Genomic DNA, 21,627 nt, shown 5'->3' with positions numbered 1-21,627 from the left:
TTCTACTACGCCAAGGGTCCCCCGCAGGAACAAGGAGCGCCCTGAACCAACCCGTAGAAGTTTTTCCAGACCACCCCTGTCTTATTCAGAACGCCTTTGGTGACTTTATAACGGACTATACTTTTACTGTGGCCATCTGAGAACATCTGAGAACTTTACTACCATATTTGTTGTGGTTGACCGTCTAACTAAGATGGCACACTTTGTACCTTTACAAGGAACCCCTTCTGCCGCAGAGACTGCTTCCATTTTCATTCGAGAGGTAGTGAGTAGGGATGAGCCGAACACCCCCCCGGTTCGGTTCGTACCAGAACTTTCAAACGGACCGAAAATTTGCACAAACTTTAGAACCCCATTGAAGTCTATGGGAATCGAACGTTTGAAATAAAAAGTGCTAATTTTAATGGCGAATATGAAAGATATTGTCCTAAAAAGGGTTTGGGGACCAGGCTCCTTCCCCAGGAGACATGGATCAATGCTTAAAATGTTTTAAAAAACGGCAGTTTTTTCGGGAGCACTGATTTTAATGACGATTAAAGTGAAAAAAAGAAGTAAAATATTCTTTTAAATACCATGCCTGGGGAGTGTCTATAGTATGCCTGTGAAGTGCCACGTGTTTCCCGTGTTTAGAACAGTGCCTGCACAAAATTATATTTAATGGAAAAAAAACTAATTTAAAACTGCTTGCGGTTTTAATGTAATATCTGGTTCCAGCAATACGGATGAAAATCATTGAGAAAAATGGCATGGGTAGCCCCCCCCCCCCCCCCCCCACCCATTACCAGCCCCTTTGGATCTTGTACGGATATTAAGAGGAACCCCGTACCCAAATAAAAAAAAAGGAAAGGCGTGGGGCCCCCAGGCCCTATATACTCAGAACAGCAGTATACAGGCGGTGCAAACAAGACAGCGACTGTGTGGGTTTATTGTGTTAAGTAGAATCTGTTTGTAATTTTGAACTGGTACATTTTTAAAGTGTAGCTCCAGTCAAAAAATATATTTTTAAGCTTTTTGGAAAACATAGGGAAGGGTTATCACCCCTGTATAATTTTTTTGGCCACCCGTCTTTTTTCATCGCACTTTCTGTTGTCTCCTTCCGTTTGCAAGTAGGAGACGTTTGTAAGTTGGATGTTTGAAAGTAGGGGCCTGCCCTATATGCTCTGCAGAAATGGGGGCCAAAGGTGTTGGTGTTGCCACAACACTGTAAGCCCTCAAAGTGACTCTTGGTGGGTGCTGGATCACCCTGCTGTGAACGATTATATCAAGAATTGTAATTACATGCTATTGTTGAACAGTGGTAGAAAAATTGGGCCTTTGGTGGTTGTGGTGGTGGTGCTGGTGGCACAACACTATAAGTCCTCACAGTTACTCTCAGTGGGCGCAGGAACGGGCCCTGCTGTGAAATATTATATCAAGAATTGTAATTACATGCCCCTGTTAAACAGGGGCTGAAAAATTGGGCCTATACACTGCAACCTCTACCATATACTCTAGTTGTAGTGCAGGAATGAGCCCTACTGCAAAGCATTGCATCAAAAATTGTAATTACACGCCCCTGTTAAACCGGGGCTGAAAAATTGGTCTGGTTGCACTGGTGCCACGCCACTGCAACCTCTCCCAGAGTTTGGAACCTCCTAGTCTCTGGGAACGCGTTGCACAGACCTTTCTGCAAGGCCTCTCGGAGATGTCTCATCCTCTGCTCCCTCTGTGATGGCAAGATAAGGTCTGCAACCTTACCCTTGTACCATGGATCAAGGAGAGTGGCCAGCCAGTAATGGTCCCTCTCCTTGATCCGAAGAATACAAGGATTCTTCCGCAGGCTTTGCAGGATAAGGAGGCCATGCAGCATAGGTTAGCTGAGCCATTCGGTCTGGAGTCCTCTGGGTCACTAAGGACAACATGATCCGCAGCCACCTCCTCCCAGCCACGTACAAGTCCACGAGTTTCTTGGGACTGTAAATCATCCCTAAAAGACTGCTGCTGCTGCTGATGCTGAGTGTCAGGCTCCACCTCCATGCTGACACAATCCTCCTCCTCCTCCTCCTTTTCCTGTGTGATGGGTGGGACAGCAGGAACACTGTCTGGATAAAGGGGGCCTTGAGAGGCAAGGAAGTCCTCATCTTCCTGCCTCTGTTCTGCCTCAAGTGCCCTGTCCATTATTCCATGCAGCGTATGTTCCAACAGGTGGACAAGAGGTACAGTGTCACTGATGCATGCACTGTCACTGCTCACCATCCTTGTGGCCTCCTCAAACGGTGACAGGACAGTGCATGCATCCCTGATCATGCCCCACTGGCATGGTGAGTAAAAAACGAGCTACCCTGACCCTGTCCTGGTGCCGTAGTCACACAGGTACTCATTGATGGCCCTCTGCTGCGTGTGCAGCCGCTGCAGCATGGCCAACGTTGAGTTCCACCTGGTGGGCATGTCACATATAAGGCGGTTCTTGGGCAGGTTCAACTCCTTTTGGAGCTCAGCCAGCCGAGCACTGGCATTATATGATCTGCGGAAATGCACATAGACTTTCCTGGCCTGCTTCAGGACATCCTGTAAGCCCGGGTACCTGCCCAAGAACTGCTGCACCACCAGGTTAAGGACGTGAGCCACACAGGGAACATGGGTGAGTTGTCCCTGTCCAAGAAACTCGGTCCGAAGTACCTGGGGCCCTTTCCTGTGAAGAGGAGGATCAACTCTGTGGCATTTGAACTAATCTTACCTAAGAACCTAAAGATTCCCCCTGTTTTTTATATTTCTTTATTGAAAACAGCAGTGCCCAACCCTTTTTCCAATTGGGATCTGGAGAACCCTCCTCCTTTGCTCGTGGAAAGCAGCGAGGAATTTGAAGTGGAAGCTGTTCTTGATTGTAGAACTACGAATGGCTAGACCCAGTTCCTTATTAAATGGAAAGGCTATGGCCCCCGAGGACAATTTGTGGGAACCAGGCTCTGATGTACACGCCCCACAAAAGGTACGAGCATTTTTTTAACGCGATCCAGAGAAGTAGCCCCTGAGGGGCATCCGGAGGCTGACCGTAAGGAGGAGGCAATGTAAGAGAACTGCTGTTGCGTTCCGAGCGCATTTGCGCACACGCATACACACACAAGAAACTGTGTCAATCGCAGGCACACAAACGCGCATGCCAATGCACGCCAATGCAAGCGCCAATGTGCGCGCTAATGCGAGTGCCAATGCGCGCCGATGTGCGCATCTGTGCTCCTCTTGGCGCCAGTGGACTTATTTAAGGGGCACACTGACTTGTAGCAGATGCTGACCGATCTTCAGCTGTTCCAGTCCTGTTCCTTGTTATTCCTGCTATTACCTGACTGATACCCGTTGCTGAACCCTTGGCTTGTCCTGACCTGGCTCTGGATCCTGTCTCTAACCACTGGCTCCTGACTTTGGCTTCCTGATTGACCCTGCTCCTGCCTGATGGTTTGGGACCTGGCTGCCTGCCTGCTTCTGAACCCGGCTATTCCTGTGACTACGCTCCTGACTCCTGTTTGGCTCCAAGCTGTCATCTGGGTGTCCACAATTCCATTCCTGCGACCTGCTGCGACTTTCTGCATCTCCAAAGTCGCATCATCTGCCGCAAGTTTCCCGAGCTACATCTGCAGGCACTCATGTTCCTCCTTTCCCTGGGGTCCTTCTGTCCCCCATCATAAGTGGGACCCGGGTTTGAGATACAAGGGAGGCCGACCTCATCACTTCAGACTCCAACCATGTACGTGAGAAGATCTCTCTTACAACTCTGGTTCAGGAGCCACTGGAATGGGGACAGTGGTCTCGTGAGCACAGTGGGGTAGGAATGCCTATGGAAGTTGTAGCAGCTGGCACCTTAGCAGGGTGATGGTCCTCCAGGGGTGTATGGAACTGCAGAAGACAGCGGAGACAGTAGCAGGTCAGTGACCTGATGAGCTGGTAGATGCAGGGACAGTGGCAACTGAAGCTGGATGAGATGAGCCGGGTAACACAGCAAACACACAGAGCTAGGCAACAGGCAGCAGCGGGGTCAGACAAGTCGGGTCAAAGCAGGTAATCAGGCAGGTAAATACAGCAGGCTAAAGCAGGGTCATATAAAAGGCAGAGGTTGGGAGCTTTAAGCAAGGTCAGGAAAGCCGGGATCAGGATAGGAGATAGCAGGGAGGTCAATCAGAGCCGGGTCAGTACAGATGATCAGCAAACCGAACGCAGGTTATAAAATACACAAGTGCAGCTGCAGTTCTTTTAAAAGCCCATTAGCGCCAAACAGCACTAGCGTGCACGCACATGCACCTGCCATGCACACATGCGCACCTGAGGCTCTCGCTGGCGCACACAAGTATACAAGCGCTGTTGTTCATTATGACCATGCGTGTACCCCCGTTCCATTCTGGCAAGTCCCTGACAGTATCCCTGAAGCATTGGGCCTCCTGTCCCCTGCACCTCTGAAAGGGCTCATCACATAGGTCTCTTTAACTCGGATCGCAAATCACCCCAACCGATTACCGCCAAATATCTGAACTATTCAGATAAAGCCTTCATTCTGCAAAGATTCTGGCAATCCAGATCCCTCCAGATTGACGGAATTAAGACCCTGGTCTTCGCGGACTACTCCATAGAGGAATCCAAAAATAGGAAGGCTTTTCATGCACAGAGCTGCTCCAGCAACAAATCAAATTCGCCCTGGCCTTTCCAGCTACCCTTCAGCTCAAAGCACCCAATGGGGACCAGCTCTCCTTCCATGACCCATCTGAAGCGGAGGCCTTCCTATGATCTCTTCAATCAGGTTCACACCTCAGTCCCTCTTCCAGAGCAGCTCCAATCAACCGAGGTCTCAACGCAAAGACTCTCCAAAAATATTCAGGTCCTCAGGCCTGGACAAACACTGTTCCATGCTCAGCTAAACCGGCTCCTATTTTGCTACCATCGCCTCGGTTATAAATGCACCTAGGTCGGCCTTGCAGTTCCACCTACACTGTGAGACTTATCACTTGATCCTCCTTCTATTTTCAGCAACCTGACCTATACTTCATGGTAGGCCAGCCCTTTCTTGTTCTTCATATTTTCTTTTTGTGTTAATACCTATTTTGTTTTCACTTCTAGCACTAATGTTCCGCTTATGGCCTCCCTGTGTAGAGCCTATTCTTCTCCCCATACACAACCCAAATTGGCAGTATCAACCACCTCTTATTATGTGGGTTTTCTGCAATGCTGCAGTATTCGGGTCTTGTCATGGGAGCTGGACTACACAGTGACTCCATGTGGAAGAAAGTGAAGTTTATTTGATATGTTATTTTGCTTTTACCTATGATCCCCCTCCCTCGGTACCCTCCCCTTATCTTCTTCCTTCCACACCATGGTATATCCACAGCACCTGACACTAAGGCACCACTTTTATACAATGTAGGCAACTCTCTATCCTTACATGCACCTACAGTTCATCTTCATATCACACTCCGAAGTAATCATACAACACCAGCCCAGTTATTATTGATGCCCCCCAACATGAAATAGTCTCCTGGAATGTAAAAGCAGGGGTCCTGCTGCTTATTCATAAAAATCTTCAATGCACGGTTATATCTGTTAATTCAGATTCCCAAGGACAACTCCTATCGACGCATGTCCAGTTAGGGGCTAAAGATCTCATAATCTCGAACATATAGGCTCCCAAAAACCTCTAAACAATTCTATAGAGTGTTATCGACCCGGCTCCTTCACGACCCATACCTCCCACCTTCCACCTATTATCAGTGGAGAGTTTAATACTACTCTTCACCAATAGATGACAGATCCTCTCCCAGATGCCCCCGATCTCCACCTGACCCCAAATATCGTACCCTGCTCGCCTCCACGATGGATTGATGAATTCCCTCCAGCTCCATGATGTTTGGTGTCTCTGACACCCAACTGATAGAGAGTTTACCTTTTACTCTAACCCCCACAATGTCTTCACTAGAATCAACTACCTTTTCTGTTTGGACGACATTGTCCCAATGACTTCTAACGCTGACATTCATGACATTGCTATCTCAGACCACGCTCCTGTCTCTGTAACGCTCGACTTTCCTGACCTTTACCCAAACCCCAAACTGTGGCGCTTCCCCTCCTACTTTCATAATAATTTCCGACTTCCTAAAGTACATGGAAATAACATGGTCTGAATACTCCTCGGCCACTTCACATCTAGATAACCCTCACCTATTTTGGGAAGCTGGTGAGGCTTTCCTTAGAGGTCGGATCATTTCCTATGCGGCCTCTTTCAAAAGAAACGCACTAACAAATTACAAATTGGCTAGCTCCTGACTACACCAAGTCCAACACTCCCGATACATGGCTGACTCCCCTAATAATAGCAAGGCATGGCAGGTAGCCAAGCAGGCCTTTGACACATGGGCAGACACCCTTGAACTAACAAAAAAGGCATATATGGATGCCACTCTCTATAAATTTGCCAACAACGCAGGAAAACTGCTATGCAGACTTTGTAAGGGCTCCCAACGTCCGACTTACATCACCTCCCTCCGGGACACTTCAGGTAATATTAAAACCTCACAGCAAGATGTTAAAACAGCTATGCTTCACTACTACTCCTCCCTGTACGTGGCTGACCTCATAGATAAACTGACAGCACTCTCCTTCTTTGAGAAAATTACGCTCATCAAAGTCACTCCCTCACAATTAGACGGCCTTAATATGCCCATTTTTCTCCCTGAGATATCAACTGCCATCCAGAACCTAGCACCTTCTAAAGCCCCTGCCCCAATGGCTTCATGGGCAAATTTTACAAATCCCTAAGAGCACTGTTGGAACCCACCCTCCATAAGGTCTACCAGCACATATGGCCCGGTGGCTCATACCTACCTATGGGGAACCAAGCCATCATCAAATTACTATCAAAAAAGGGCAATGACCCCCAAGAACCAGGATCGTACAGCTCTGTCTCACTTCTAAACCTCGATGTCAAGATTCTCTCAAAAATTGTTGCCACTAGATTAGCCTCCATCATCCCCTCCCGGATAAACGGCGCCTAATCAGGATTCATAAAAGGCAGAACTGCCACCCTTAACATCAGAAAAGTGATGCTGGCCCTGGAACACGCCAAAAGCAACCCAAGGGGTGATTTCGCAATCATCACCCCAGATGGGGAGAAAGCCTTCGATAATGTTTGTTTCTAATGGATTTTACATAGTCATGTCCAAAATGCGTTTCTGCGTACCCTTTGCCCACCTTATAAAAACCATGTACACTGTTCCAGCGGCTAGGCTGGTGGCAGCAGGCCTCCTATCGAATAAATTCCACCTACATAAAGGCACAAGACAGGGTTGCCCCCTATCCCCGTTCCTCTTTAACATCCTATTAGAACCCCTGTCTAGGTACTGTATCTATTTGAAATGGCCCCACTGCATGGCATCAACATTGGTAATCACAAACTATGTATTTTGCTCTTTACTGACGACGTTCTTATATTCACAGCGAACCCAACCTCAAGCATGCTCACAATCAAATCCACATTCAATTAATTCAAACTGTGTTCAGGCCTTTGCATAAATTATAATAAAAGTGAAATCCTCCCCATAGGAACACTTTCCAATCCTCCCTAGATCTGCCTTTTGATCTTCACAGTAGCAAAATCCCATATCACCTACTTAGGAATCAAAATAGGGAAGCTGTCTTCCTCTCTCTACCATCTCAACTATCCCTCTCTGCTCACAAAAATATCCCAAGAACTTGATAACTGGATGGACCTGCCCCTCTCACTCCTGGGAAGATGTCATGTGGTAAAAATTGTCAGCTTTGCCCGTTTACTCTACCCACTCCAAACCATCCCGCTACTTCTACACCATAAGCATACAAAAATTCTCAATAAAGCCATCTCTAAATTCCTTTGGCAAAACAAGTGACCACACATAGCCCTCACAAAACTATATCTTCCCAGACACGAAGGGGGTATCAGTCTCCCAAACCTATCATTTAGTTTGCTTATTGAGGACAGGTCTGGACTGGATAGCCCAATCATCCCCTACTCCAATTATGCCTTACAAACTGCAATGGCGCACCCATACTCCTTAGTTGCCCTCCTCCACTGCAAGTGGAAACCCGTCCCACTGCTGCTTCAACATAATCAGCTACTACAAGACATGGCCAATGCATGGAGAGAAGTCAGAAAAAGCTTCAACCTCTCACCCTTCAATTACAGCCACCTTCCAATTCAAGGACACCCGAGCTTTCTTCTGGGTCTGGAACACCAACCCTATGACATCTGGCATCGGAAAGGCCTCCCAAAATTCTCATCACTATGTGACTTGGAGACTGGTCGCCCCATTAAATTCCAAACCATAGCCGACACATTCTCACTTCTGCAATTTCACGCCTTCCACTATGTCAGTTTTCTGAAAAACACATGCAGGGATAACAAAAGGTTCAAACAATCTATCATAAAAGTCCTTCTATCAGAGGGTTCATAAAAAAATATCGGATATATACCAACCTCTTGTACTGAAAACCACCCCTTCCCTAGCATCTTAATCACTGGCCAACTGGGTCAAGGATGTTCCAGACACGGAGCTGATGCATAAACTCTTACAGGGTCTCAATGCCATTCATAAATGTATCCCCAATGAAACGTGAAGGGAAACCCAACTGAAAATTGTACATCGAGCCCACATACCCTTCCTCTCTGCCAAACGAGAGCAAACCACCTCTACCTGCTCTCTTTCTGTAATCACCCCAAGACCTTCCTGACACACCGCTTCTGGTCATGCCCCTACATATCCATTTTCTGGCATCAAGTACTTTCTTACATCTTCGAAGTGACCCTGCTGAAACTACCCAAAGACCGCTTGCTCCTCATCTTCGACCACTGGGACCCTCTGTTGCTGCCTCCTTATAAAGACTGGTCTTTGATTTGTCTTTTACTTGCCAGGAGATCCAGCTTAAAAAATTGGATATCCAACATTCCCCCAAAAATTTCACAAGTCAAAAAGAGACCTCCTGCTACTACTTTTCAAGGACAGACGCAACATGAACTTCTCACACGATATTGCCAAAACACATTTCTACCACAGATGGGAAGCCTGTATGGTCTCTATGCTTACTCCTGCAGACCTGGCGAACCTCAAACAGTTTTCATTCTCATATTAGGCCTCTCCCCACACCTCCAGTGATACTACTCTCTCCCTCTGTAGGACCCACTACCGATGGAACCCAATCTTCAACAGACCACAAAGCATCTGTCAAGAATGACTATCGACCATCTACCTCAATCCCTCCTAACAACACACTGAAGGAGAGCGCCACCCCTTGTACCTCCATTACAATGCTGATCTCTACCTCCTTTCCATCTCTATAACAAGAACTTGATGTTCACCCTCTCTCCTCCCCCACTTCCCACTCATCCCTATCCCCTTCTCTGGGACTTTTCGTTTGTTTCCTCCCAGCAACCCTAGGGACCCTTTGTTACAGATCCATCCAGTTATCCCCCTTTTGTATAAGTATGTTACTGTTTTGGAGTTGTTACCTCCTACATGTTGTTATCCCATTTTAGGGACATACCTATGCATCCCCTAGGTTACATGCTACACTTTCTCTGCTATTTTTCTGGTTACTGCTTTTGCCACAACCATCAATATGTAAAAATACAATACTGTTGCTGTTATAATCTGTATGATTTTTACCTTTCAATAAAAATCTATTTAAAAAAAAATATCCTAATCAAAAAATATTGTAGTATAAAGAACTTATATTCTTAACTAAAACAAATTTTTACATCATAAGAAATACGAGACATTTCTTCTCAACTCATTTGCCAAGGGGAAGGGTGAATCTAATTATGACCAAATGTTAGTTCTCCAATGAAATGCTTATGAAGCTTATAACAATATGTATACCTTCACAGGTATAAGAGTCTATATAATTTCACTTTTTCCACATCTAGAAAATATAAATATATACAAGTCAGTTATTCTAAAAACACCCAATCCATTCATTAATTTGTTAATATGTGTTAATTGATAAATATTAGATTAGAAAACATCTAACATTTCCCTCTCAAAATGATTGATTAAACAATCTTAATCATTTTCTTATCTAAATCCATTTACAATCGTATCTCATTCATATCCATACATGCTTTTAGATCTTAAGATAATTGATTTGAATATATTTTCAATTTTGATTCTATATGAGGAAAAGTGAACTTAGAAAAACTTTTGCTTCAAATACCATAAAAATATTTTCACCGTTATTATTTTTTTTTCTTTTACTAAATAATCAGTCCCCTTAATATTGAGCAAAACTGTCATGGTACTACTACAGTGAGCCCACAGGGGAGCAGATGACAAGGGATCCTCCAGGGCGCGGAGTCTAAAAGCCAGCCGTAATTCTGCCAAGGACCTCCTATCAGAGCCTACGTACCTGACCGGTGAGTCCACTTGGGCAGAGGGTGGTCTCCCTTACGTGTCCTACTCGCGGCCCCTGGTGGCTCAGGAGTGCGGAGGAGTGGTGGGTGAGTCCTGATGCTGTAAGAGAAGGGTCTTCAGACAGCTAGGTGGAGAGCAGGAATGCAGGCAGTGGATACTGAGCAGGAGCTGGTAAGGTAAGTCCAGGTACATGACGGGTTCAGCAACGTGCAGGCAGTGAGGTACAAGGGAACAGACAGGAGCAAGGTCAAAAACGAGCCAGAGGTCCGGTGCAGGCTGATATCCAGGAAGGTCAGAAGAGCAAGCCAATTCAATAGGTAATCAAGCCGGAATTCAGGTTCAGGGAACAAGGTCACGGGGAGCAGACAGGAGCAAGGTCGAGGATGTGCGGCACCCTCTAGTAGATAGCGCCATTCCTCCAGCGCCACAGAAGCTCTTGGTCTCCAACATCGTAATTCCTCTCTGAAGAAGACAATTTACGGAGAAAAATGCTACTGGATAAAGGAGAGCTTTAGCACCCCGACGCTGGGAGAGTACCACGCCCACTGCGATTTCAGATGGGTCAAGCTCCAGGACGAAGGGCAACGCCGGATCTGGATGCTTGAGAATGGTTGCTGATGTAAAAAGTCCCTTGAACTTTTCAAAGGCCACCTGTGCTTCGGGAGTCCAGCAGAATCAGATTCCTTGTTCAGTTAGCTCCGTTACGGGAGCGATTATGGAAGAAAACCCTTTAATAAACTTCCTATAGAAGTTTTTGTCAGCGGGTGCGGGCCAGTCCAGGATAGCGGCAACTTTCCTGGGATCCATCTTAATGCCCTCAGCTGAAATGACCAGGCCCAGGAATTGCACACATTAGATCTCAAATTCGCATTTCTCCGGTTTGGCGTAAAGCCCATGTTGCCTTAGATGAGCCAGTACGTTCTGGACATGCCTGCTGTGATCGGATAAGGATAAGGAGAACACCAGAATGTCATCCAGGTAGACAATGACATACAGGTCCAGGTAGTCATGAAAAATGTCATTGACGAAGTGCTGGAACGTCGCTGGGGCATTATATAGTCCAAACAGCATAACAAGATACTCGTAATGACCGAATCGAGTACGGAAGGCCATCTTCCACTCGTCTCCTTTTCAGATGCGGATGAGATTGTACGCCCCGCGAAGATCCAGCCTAGTAAAGATAGTGGCTGTTCCCAATCTCTGGAAAAGTTCTGGCACCAGTGGTAGTGGATATCTGTTCTTAATGGTTATTTTGTTTAATTCCCTGTAGTCAATGCAAGGACAAAGAAGACGCCTGCACCGGCTGGGGAGGTGGAGGGGCGGATGAACCCCTTCTTCAGATTTTCGTCTATATAGTCCTTCAGGGTAGCCAACTTCTGCTCGGTTAATGGAAAGATCCTTCCAAAGGGAACTTCCATTCCTGGTAAAAGTTCTATTGGGCAGTCATATGGTCTATGTGTAGGGAGAGTCTCTGCTCCTTTTTTGCTAAAGACATCCAAGAAGTTGTGATAAGGTTTAAGAATAGAGTGGCATAGCTCAGTATCCGACTTCACACAGAGTAGCTGGGATGGCTTGCAAGATGTCCCACAAAGGCAATGCTGACAACAGTACTCAGAAGGAAACTGAACTTCACCCGTGACCCAGTTGATGCTGGGGCTGTGTGCCTGCAACCAGGGCATTCCCAATATAATTGGGAAAAGGGGAGAGGGAATGACGTCCAGGCATAAAAGTTCTTGATGTTGAGAACCAATGGTGGCCAACAAAGGAACCGTTTCCTGGATGACTGGACCAGAGCTGAGAGCAGAGCCATCCGCCAGATGTACTGCAAGGCCCCGGGCCTTAGGTTGAAGCGGAATGCCATGGTTGGTAGCGAAGGCCAGGTCTATGAAGCAGCTACACGCCACGGAGTCAACGATGACTGACACTGGGATAGTCCTTCCGGAAAGCTGTAAGACAATGGCAAGAGCCAGGTGAGAACCAGTCTTAGACAAAGCAGGTGCATTCAAGGAAGAGAGAGGTAGGCACTTACGTGTCTTGTTGGCAGAAGATCTTGCGTAGTGTCCAGGTTCTCCGCAGTACAGGCGCAGGTTGTGGGCCTGTCTGCGCATCTTTTCTTCTGGGGTAAGAGACGGGCGGAGCAGGCCAAGTTGCATGGGCTTTGGGACCTTTACGCAGTTGCGTTAGTAGAGACGGGAGGCACAGGACTGGGTGGACTGGGCACCCTTGGCAGCATCCAGATGGGGTGAGGGTGACCAGAAGATCTTTCAGAACGTCTCTCTCTCAAGCGGCGATCAATCTGAATTGACAGATTAATAAGTGTATCCAGGGTCTGAGGCACACTGACACGTGCCAGCTCATCCTTCAGGGGGTCAGACAGGCCCATGCGGAATTGATGATTCAGGACCTCGTCATTCCACTCTGTGTCAGAGTTCCAGCGTCTGAATTCCACTGCATAATCCTTGGCCGCTCTGCTGAAAGGAATGCAGTGCAACCTCGGCCATTGCGGTTAACTGGGGATCCTCATAGAGCTGTGACATACTGTCAAGAGAATCCAGAGACTCTGATTTTTGCTCCAGCAGGCGGTGGGCCCAGGTTTGAGGCTCGCCGAACAGGAGGGAGATGACAAATCCCACTTTTGTAGCCTCCAGGGAAAAGGTACGGGGATGAAGAGTGAAATAAAGCACACAGGCATTGCGGAAAGCGTGGTACTTGCTTCGGTCACCAGAAAACCTTTCGGGCGTGGATACCCTGGGTTCAGGAGGGAGCATCACTACTGAGAGTGCTTGGGTGAGACTGGCAGAAGCTGCTCCTTGGGGAGAAGCAGATAAGGACACAGCCTGGACTTGTTCTTCCAATCTCGAGGAGCCACCCTGGACTGCTTGGGTGAGGCCCGCTAAGTGCCTAAAAAGTTCATACATAGGGGAGGCCCCCTGCCTGGACTCGGTCATGGCTGCCTGATACTATCAGAGCCTATGTACCTGACCGGTGAGTCCACTTGGGCAGAGGGTGGTCTCCCTTACGTGTCCGACACGTGGCCCCTGGTAGAGAACACAGGTGGCTCAGGAGTGCGGAGGAGTATGAGACCCTGGTAGGTGAGTCCTGATGCTGGAAGAGAAGGGTCTTCAGACAGCTAGGTGGAGAGCAGGAATGCAGGCAGCAGATACTGAGCAGGAGCCGGTAAGGTAAGTCCAGGTACAGGCCGGGTTCAGTAACGTGCAGGCAGCGAGGTACAAGGAAACAGACAGGAGCAAGGTCAAAAACGAGCCAGAGGTCCGGTGCGGGCTCATATGCTGATATTATATTCAGGAGCCACTGGAATGGGAACAGTGTTCTCATGAGCACAGTGGGTAGGCGTGCCTGATGGTAGTTGCAGCGGTCGGCAAAGGAACGGTATGGAGATCCTCCAGGAATGGCTGGACTGCAGATGACAGCAGGCAGGAGCAATCAGCAAGATGAGTGGCAGGAGATGCAGGAACAGCGGCTGCTGGAGCTGGATGAGAAGGCCAGAACACAACAACACAAGGCAGTAGGCAAAAGGCGGGGTCAGACAGTCCGGGTTGGCAGACAATAGGCAGGAGAAACACAGCAGGCAGCGGCAAGGTCCGACGGTCCGGGTTGGCAGGAAATCAAGCGGATGAGAGCAGCAGACAACAGCAGAGTCAGTAAGGCAGGCAGGAGCCGGCAACGGTTCACAGCAGAGTCACGCAGAGTCAGGCAGGCTGGGTCGGGTTGGAGAAGGTAGAGAAGTCAGACGGGTCGGTAAACAATCAGCAAGACAGGTTCAGGTAACACAGTTACAGAGTTGCAGACAAAACAGCACCGCACAAGTGTTACTGAGGTACTTTTGAAAGGTCCTCGGTGCTAAACAGCGCTAGCGCGCACGCGCACCCATCGCGCATGCACGGAGAGCCCGCAGGCGCATACTGGTGGGCGAACACTGCTGCACAACTCGGGAAGGGGCCCATGTGCCCCTGATCAGCACTGGTACGTTCCTGACAGCATCCCTGAGGCGGCCGCCTTCTCCACCGCTCCTCTCTTGATCAACAGAAGCCTCAAAACTATGTTTTCCACCAGACTGTAACCTATCAGAGTCAGCAAAGGCATTGCATAAACGCCTCTTTAAGGTGTCCTCAAGAGATTTTATCCTCTGCTCCCTCTGTGGGGATGGGATGAGTTCCGACACTTTGCCCTTGTAACAGTGGCCAACCAATAGTGATATTTCTCCTTGATGCCATGTATTCTGGGGTGCTTTAGCAGTCTTTGAAGAATGAGGGAGCCCATGCACCACAAGTTTGCGGAGGGATGAGAAGCAGAGTCCTCGGGGTCACTGAGGATTACAGTATCTGAAACTGCCTCCTCCCAGCCACGCACTACTCCCAAGGGTTCTGGGAATGGAAAAAATATCTTTTAAGGATTGACGTATATGTCTTGCTCTGCTTCAACTCCTCCAAAACTGCCATTGTCACAGCTCACCATCCTTGTGGCCTCCTCAAATGGTGACAGTACAGTGCATGCATCCTTTATGAGCACCCGTTGGCATGGGAAAAAAAAAAAAACGTTCTGACCTGAGCCTGTTGTTGTGCCATACTCACAAAGGGTACTCGTTGACAGCCCTCTGCTGCATGTGCAGCCGCTGCTGCATTGCCAAAGTCGAGTTCCACCTGGTGGGTGTGTCATAAATCAGGCGGTTTATGGGCAGGTGGAATTCCCCGCTAAGCCAAACCGAGCACTGGCTGTGTATGGCCGCATGAAATTGCTACAGAATCTTCTGGCCTGCTTTAGCAGATCTTCCAACCCTGGGTACCTATTTCAAAAATGCTGCACCACCAAATTGAGGACATGTGCCAGGCATGGCACGTGTGTCAACTTTCCCTGTCTAAGGACGGACAGGAGGGTCTGTGCCATTATTGCCCTCCAGCTAGCTTGGCGTGAGCCGCCTCTGGGCCTGTCCCTGCAGAGCTGCAAGAATCTCCGCTCCTGCCCCCTGGACACACCAGCTGAAGCACTGCATGCCACCTTATAGACTGACTCATTGAATAACCCCTTGAACGCTTAGTGGGTACTGGTGGTTCATGGGACAATTCAGCAGAGGAGGACACGAATGTGGTGGCACAACAACCAGCATCCCTCCAAGTTGCAAGCAGAGTTACCTAGTGTGCTGTGAACGAAACATATCGTCCCTGACCATGCTTGCGTGACCGCGTGTCAGCAGTAATGTGGACTTTGCATGAAGACTAATCATTATATGCCTAGGACCTCTTACTCTTGTGTTTTTAATCCCATTGTGTCTGTAACAAATCTGTTAACCACTGCACTTAGAGGCGCCTCTCTCTTTCTTTTATGCCCCCCCCCCCCCCCCCCAGAGCTGCCTTCAGTGCCATCTTCTCTCCACTTCTACAAAAGACCGGATACTCAGCTAGGGTTGCCTCCTGTTCGCGATTCACCCGGACAGTTCGGGTTTTTGAATTATGTGTCCAGGTTTCAGTCCACCTGAAACCCGGACACAATATTCAGACAGGAATGTAGCTCAGAAAAGTGCCTGATAGAAAGGTGAAGAGGCACTATGCACGCCACATTACTATTCTCTTTGCCGAAAGGTGCCCCAGGTCTTTTACAATCCTATAGAGTTTGCTAAAAAAAAAAAAATTGTGATGTGCCACTAAAATGTTCGAGTTTGGCTTGAAAAAAAAAAAAAAAGAGGAAACCCTATACTCAGCCTCACCAGAGTGCCTCACCTCTCCCGTGAACTTTGCCGGCTGACTGCCTTGCCCAACTATGCCAAAATAAAGCCTTCCACATGCTGGCAGAGAGATGGAATGGCCTTACGTGATAAGAAATAGCAACTGGGGAAACCTGCCATTGTGATACAGCACATTCTGCAAATTCATGGGAAGGGAGTAGAATCCATCCAATAGAAAGGCAGGAGTTGTAAAGCCAGCAGCTTTGACAAGCTTACATTTAGATGCTGGGCATGTGGGTGACAGTGCCTGCTTTTTTTATTTTATTTTTTTGTGCTGCAACAGCCGGGGCAGATAAATTAGCTGGCTAATGTCTACAGCTGGTGGTGTGCTGGTGGCAGATGTGCTGAAAGGACCTGGGACACCCTGCTCTATACCAGACTTGCCAACCCGCCAAAGTGAAATTTATTGGCAGAACGAGAAAAATTTACAAACGGCACCAATTTTTTACTGGCACTGCAAAAAAGTACCTAAAATTACAGTTTTCAGTGCTAAACAGTGCAAATATCAATATTTAAACTATAATCATATATCTAGTGCTATGAGCAATGTGTTTAAGTTAAACAAAAGTAAAAAAAAAACTATTTCTGCATTGACATAAAGGTCAGTTTACGAGAACCCAGCCAACACAGAGTTCCCCCTTACATCAGAGTCTGCAGGATTTCCCCTTACAGTGAAGCAAAGCTCCTGTGTAAAGGGGAATGCTGCAAATCATGATCAAAGGGGGAACTCTGATGTAAGGGAAGGCTCTGGTGACCAGAGACCACCTTATATCAGAGCCCACTGTGTTCCCTTTACATCAGAGTTCCCAATTACATCAGGGTCCGCAGACTGAAATCCCCTTGCACCGTAAGGGGGAATCCTGCAGACTCTGATGTAAAGGGGAATACCAGGAACTCTGATGTGGGGGGAGGACTTTGGTGACCTGAGACCACCTTCCGTAGAGTGAATACACTAAGGTAAGGGAGGGTTACTAATATAAGGGGGAAACCTTTATATCAGTGCCCCCTTACATCAGTGACCCCCATCAGACTGGCCTGGCGGCACTGTCACTAACCTCCTTTCAGGTACACCGTGCAGGGCTCAGTCAGACGGCTCCAGCTTGGTGGCTCTGGTTTTATCCTACAGGAGACGGTCATAGGTTGCGGACATGATACAGGAGGCAGTCATAGGCTGCGGACATATTACAGGAGACAGTCATAGGCTGCAGACATATTACAGGAGACGGTCATAGGCTGCAGACATGATACAGGAGACGGTCATAGGCTGCAGACATGATACAGGAGACGGTCATAGGCTGCGGACATATTACAGGAGACAGTCATAGGCTGCGGACATGATACAGGAGACGGTCATAGGCTGCGGACATATTACAGGAGACAGTCATAGGCTGCGGACATGATACAGGAGACGGTCATATGCTGCGGACATGATACAGGAGACGGTCATAGGCTGCGGACATATTACAGGAGACGGTCATATGCTGCGGACATATTACAGGAGACAGTCATAGGCTGCGGACATGATACAGGAGACGGTCATAGGCTGCGGACATATTACAGGAGACGGTCACCTCAAGACCATCAAGCACAATACATAATCAATTATATTATGACCACACAGTACAAACACAATATACAGCAGCACTTTTCATCTGAAAATCAGCCAAATCATGTTGCTGCTGCATTCCCTCTCCTGACATGCTGGGATTTGTAGTGCCCCAGACACATAAGGTGGTAACTCTGGAGAGGACGGGCTGGTTGTGCCTGGATTGGACTGGGGAGCCCTGCAGGCAATAGGTAGAGATTGGGGAGATCTCAGGAAGCAAAGCAGATCTCATCTGACACACAAAAAAAAAACAATCTACTACTACTAAGGGGGGTGCTGATGGGACATTCTGATCTAAGGGGGGTGCTGATGGGACACTCTGATCTAAGGGGGGTGCTGATGGGACACTCTGATCTAAGGGGGGTGCTGACGGGACACTCTGATCTAAGGGGGGTGCTGATGGGACACTCTGATGTAAGGGGGTGCTGATGGGACACTCTGATGTAAGGGGGTGCTGATGGGACACTCTGATGTAAGGGGGTAGTAATGGGACACTCTGATCTAAGGGGGGTGCTGATGGGACACTCTGATCTAAGGGGGGTGCTGATGGGACACTCTGATCTAAGGGGGGTGCTGATGGGACACTCTGATCTAAGGGGGGTGCTGATAGGACACTCTGATGTAAGGGGTGCTGATGGGACACTCTGATGTAAGGGGGTGCTGATGGGACACTCTGATGTAAGGGGTGCTGATGGGCCACTCTGATGTAAGGGGGTGCTGATGGGACACTCTGATGTAAGGGGTGCTGATGGGACACTCTGATGTAAGGGGTGCTGATGGGACACTCTGATGTAAGGGGGCTGCTGATGGGACACTCTGATGTAAGAGGGCTGGTGATGGGACACTCTGATGTAAGGGGGGTGCTGATGGGACACTCTGATGTAAGGGGGCTGGTGATGGGACACTCTGATGTAAGGGGGTGCTGATGGGACACTCTGATGTAAGGGGGCTGCTAATGGGACACTCTGATGTAAGGGGGCTGCTAATGGGACACTCTGATGTAAGGGGGCTGCTAATGGGACACTCTGATGTAAGGGGGCTGGTGATGGGACACTCTGATGTAAGGGGGTGCTGATGGGACACTCTGATGTAAGGGGGTGCTGATGGGACACTCTGATGTAAGGGGGTGCTGATGGGACACTCTGATGTAAGGGGGCTGCTAATGGGACACTCTGATGTAAGGGGGTGCTGATGGGACACTCTGATGTAAGGGGGTGCTGATGGGACACTCTGATGTAAGGGGGCTGGTAATGGGACACTCTGATGTAAGGGGGCTGCTAATGGGACACTCTGATGTAAGGGGGCTGCTAATGGGACACTCTGATGTAAGGGGGTGCTGATGGGACACTCTGATGTAAGGGGGCTGGTGATGGGACACTCTGATGTAAGGGAGTGCTGATGGGACACTCTGGTGTAAGGGGCTGCTGATGGGACACTCTGATGTAAGGGGGCTGGTGATGGGACACTCTGATGTAAGGGGTGCTGATGGGACACTCTGATGTAAGGGGGCTGGTGATGGGACACTCTGATCTAAGGGAACGCTGATGGGACACTCTGATCTAAGGGAACGCTGATGGGACACTCTGATGTAAGGGGGTGCTGATGGGACACTCTGATGTAAGGGGGTGCTGATGGGACACTCTGATGTAAGGGGGTGCTGATGGGACACTCTGATGTAAGGGGGTGCTGATGGGACACTCTGATGTAAGGGGTGCTGATGGGACACTCTGATGTAAGGGGGCTGGTGATGGGACACTCTGATGTAAGGGGTGCTGATGGGACACTCTGATGTAAGGGGGCTGGTGATGGGACACTCTGATCTAAGGGGGTGCTGATGGGACACTCTGATCTAAGGGAACGCTGATGGGACACTCTGATCTAAGGGGGCTGCTAATGGGACACTCTGATGTAAGGGGGCTGGTGATGGGACACTCTGATGTAAGGGGGTGCTAATGGGACACTCTGATGTAAGGGGGCTGGTGATGGGACACTCTGATGTAAGGGGGTGCTAATGGGACACTCTGATGTAAGGGGGCTGATGATGGGACACTCTGATGTAAGGAGGTGCTGATGGGACACTCTGATGTAAGGGGGCTGGTGATGGGACCCTCTGATGTAAGGGGGCTGCTGATGGGACACTCTGATGTAAGGGGGCTGCTGATGGGACACTCTGATGTAAGGGGGCTGGTGATGGGACACTCTGATGTAAGGGGGTGCTGATGGGACACTCTGATGTAAGGGGGTGCTGATGGGACACTCTGATCTAAGGGGGCTGGTGATGGGACACTCTGATGTAAGGGGGCTGCTGATGGGACACTCTGATGTAAGGGGGCTGCTGATGGGACACTCTGATGTAAGGGGGCTGGTGATGGGACACTCTGATGTAAGGGGGCTGGTGATGGGACCCTCTGATGTAAGGGGGCTGCTGATGGGACACTCTGATGTAAGGGGGCTGCTGATGGGACACTCTGATGTAAGGGGGTGCTAATGGGACACTCTGATGTAAGGGGGCTGGTGATGGGACACTCTGATGTAAGGGGGTGCTAATGGGACACTCTGATGTAAGGGGGCTGGTGATGGGACACTCTGATGTAAGGGGGCTGGTGATGGGACCCTCTGATGTAAGGGGGCTGCTGATGGGACACTCTGATGTAAGGGGGCTGCTGATGGGACACTCTGATGTAAGGGGGCTGGTGATGGGACACTCTGATGTAAGGGGTGCTGATGGGACACTCTGATGTAAGGGGGTGCTGATGGGACACTCTGATGTAAGGGGGTGCTGATGGGACACTCTGATGTAAAGGAGCCTGTCTGGATGAAGTACAGGGCCAAATTTCTGTCCCAGTCCAGCCCTGACACAAGGCCATCCTCTGCTCCCTCCCTCCTGCCCGCTAAGAAGAGGTAATGACACAACTGTATTTTGCTCACCTTTGGTAATGGCGAAGCTTCTCCTCTGCTGGGCTGAAGTCCGTCCAGCTCTACACTGCAGGCTGACTCTACTCCTCCCCCTTCCAGCATCTCCTGTGTGGAAATCAAATAAGGCGCGCTGTAGAAGGAAGGGGGGAGGGTACAAGACAAGTAGCTATTAGCAGCAGTTGTCGGAAAGTTGATGGGAGTCTCTCGGCATGATTGGGAACTGCGCATGCACGGCTCCAAGCCGGGGACCGTCATTTTTACTGGCAAGATTTTTAATTCACGGATTTTCACGGACATGAAAAAATAGCCGTGTTTTTAGGGGCTGCCTGTAAAAACACGGGCGGTTGGCAACAGTGCTCTATACTGTCACCCCTGTCAGTGGAGGCTGCTGAGAGGTCCTGAGGTATAGCGGGGGGCAGGCGGAGGTGAGTGAGGAGGAGGAGGAGCCGAATTGCGTCCCTTTTGTGTGGCTGTCAGGTGCTCCTGCCAACGGGATGAGTGGTGGGAGGTTAAGTGGCTTGTCCGGCACGTGGTACCCAAATGGTTGGTGGTTTTTCCACGCTTGATCTGCTTGAGGCAAAGTTTTCAAAGCCCCCATATATTATGTGTTGTGTCAGGGGGCCCCCATACATAATATATGGGGGCCCCTGACACGACACATAATATATGGGGGCCCCCTGACACGACACATAATATATGGGGGCTCCTGACACGACACATAATGTATGGGGGACTCCTGACACGACACATAATGTATGGGGGCCCCTGACACGACACATAATGTATGGGGGGCCCTGACACGACACATAATGTATGGGGGCCCCTGACACGACACATAATGTATGGGGGCCCCTGACACGACACATAATGTATGGGGGCCCCTGACACGACACATAATGTATGGGGGCCCCTGACACGACACATAATGTATGGGGGCCCCTGACACGACACATAATGTATGGGGGCCC

The 21,627-nt window shown here is 49.0% G+C and overlaps 1 long non-coding RNA gene across 1 annotated transcript in view; it reads right to left on the bottom strand.

Annotated features, from left to right (window-relative positions):
* LOC143929543 (uncharacterized) overlaps nt 1–20,889 on the bottom strand; it is a 46,186-nt gene extending 25,297 nt beyond the window's left edge. Inside the window, exon 1 of the long non-coding RNA XR_013262545.1 lies at nt 20,672–20,889. This is a non-coding gene — a long non-coding RNA (uncharacterized LOC143929543). The remainder of the gene's footprint in view (nt 1–20,671) is intronic.
* Nucleotides 20,890–21,627: the final 738 nt, after the last annotated feature.

This window comes from Lithobates pipiens, unplaced genomic scaffold (genome assembly GCF_037356315.1).
Source record: "Lithobates pipiens isolate NorthernLeopardFrog02 unplaced genomic scaffold, aLitPip1_a1.2 Scaffold_24, whole genome shotgun sequence".
In the NCBI taxonomy this organism is placed as follows: domain Eukaryota; kingdom Metazoa; phylum Chordata; class Amphibia; order Anura; family Ranidae; genus Lithobates; species Lithobates pipiens.
The sequence above is the reverse complement of the archived record's forward strand: the minus strand, read 5'-3'. Positions and strand labels throughout refer to the sequence as shown.